The sequence below is a fragment of the Octopus bimaculoides genome, chromosome 24, assembly GCF_001194135.2.
Source record: "Octopus bimaculoides isolate UCB-OBI-ISO-001 chromosome 24, ASM119413v2, whole genome shotgun sequence".
NCBI classification, from domain to species: Eukaryota; Metazoa; Mollusca; class Cephalopoda; order Octopoda; family Octopodidae; genus Octopus; species Octopus bimaculoides.
The window spans coordinates 11,288,896-11,290,963 of NC_069004.1; the positions used below are offsets into that span (position 1 = coordinate 11,288,896).

At 45.4% G+C, this 2,068-nt stretch overlaps 1 protein-coding gene across 1 annotated transcript in view; it reads left to right on the forward strand.

Moving 5' to 3' along the window:
* Window positions 1-2,068, forward strand: part of LOC106881169 (uncharacterized) — a 198,143-nt gene that overhangs the window by 105,272 nt on the left and 90,803 nt on the right. The window lies entirely within an intron of this gene.

Genomic DNA, 2,068 nt, shown 5'->3' on the forward strand with positions numbered 1-2,068 from the left:
TCTTTGGGTCGCTTTTGCCGAACCGCTTTGTTACGGGGACGTACACACAGCAGCCTCAGTTGTCAAGCAATATTGGTGGTGGGGGGGGACAAACACTTGTGATAGTGAGGGCACTGATGGTGAGGGGGGCACAAACATTTACATATATATATATATATATATATACGACGGGCTTCTTTCAGTTTCCGTCTACCAAATCCAAACACAAGGCTTTGGTCGGCTCGAGGCTTTAGTAGAAGACACTTGCCCAAAGTGTCATGCGGTGGGACTGAACCCAGAACCATGTGGTTGGGAAGCTACCTTCTTATCACACAGCCACACAAACACACACACACACATATGTGTATATATGTATGTATATATGTGTGTGTGTGTGTGTGTGTGTGCGTCATCAGTATGGATGCATCCAGCTGAGGTATATTTTGAAGTCATTGCTTTTATTGATCGCCCTTAAACGAGCTTGACAGCATCCTGTTTTATTTGATATTTATTTACTTATTGGCAGTTGTTAGTCATCAAATTTGATATCATCATCATCATCATCATCATCATCATCATCATCATTATAATAATAATAATAATAATAATCATCATCAGCATCGTCGTCGTCATCATTATCATTATCCCACTTATCTCTTGGTGTCACACAATACATAACTCAACGTCCTTACTGCTACACTACACCCGGCCACAATATATCCTCAAAGTCACGTTGCTGCTCACAACGCTACATGACCTCTACCCCCCCCCCTCACTGCTATACGACAATAGGAGTGTCCTCTTCACCGCTACTTGATCCCTCAGCATATCCTTATTGTCTTTAGTACCAAAGGACAATCCGCATATGATTTCACTTCTACTCGAACCCACTCACACAACATGACGTCACTATCACACTACGAGCCACACAACGACCTCAATATCACACGAGACGCAATGTCCCCAGTGTTTCATTCCATGCAACCAACCATTGCACAAATCAACAAAAGCGGGGTCCCTACGCTGTACTCTTTTACCACAACTTTCGCTCACTCTTACTTCCTGTTTCTGTTGTACCTGTAATTCAAAGGGTCAGCCTTGTCACACTCTGTGTCATGCTGAATCTCCCCGAGAACTACGTTAAGGGTACACGTGTCTGTGGATTGCTCAGCCACTTGCACGTTAATTTCACGAGCAGGCTGTTCCGTTGATCGGATCAACAGGGACCCTTGACGTCGTAAGCGACGGAGTACCAACAAAATTCAATCAGAGCCGACTTAGGCAAACCAATAACAACAAAGCGAGAAAGAAGCCCTCTCTTTAAGACCGCATCTCCGACAATAATATAAAAACAGGTTGAACAGTAGAAGCCCCAAGTCTGGATTACCATATTATTCCATACGAGAAAGTGCATCATATAATGGAAGCAGGTATGGGCTGTTTATATCCGTATATCAATTGTTTAACTGACGACCAAATTATAATAGGTTTAATTCTCTTCCCTTGGTTTGGCTTCGCGAGCAAAGATTTACGGAAGGTGGATGTCCACATCTGTTACAAGTTTGCTGATGCCCAACCAGTCCGATTTGGGACCAACAAACAGGACTACCGAGGAAGCACGGGAAGATAAACTGATCAGGGTTGGTTATAGAGACCTTGCTTTCCCCACTTATTCTTTTGTCTGCAAGGATGGGCAGTGAGACGCCAGGCTTCATGGCCAGCGGCAAGAATAAACCCTTAGTGATGATCACTGGAAGGGGCAAAGGGATTTCTTTGGGGAGTTTGTGTACCTCTTCTTTGGTGCTTCTCTATCACGGTCACTAGAGGAGATCACGGTGGCCAGAGGAGATCACGGTGATCAAAGGATTTCACGGTGACCAGAGGAGATGACGGTGATCAGAGGAGATCAAGATGACGAGAGGAGATCATGGTGACCAGAGGAGATCACGGTGACCAGAGTAGCTCACGATGACCAGAGGAGATGACGGTGATCAGAGGAAATCAAGATGACCAGAGGAGATCACGGTGACCAGAGGAGATCACGGTGACCAGAGGAGCTCACGATGACACCCCCGCCTCACCCATTCTT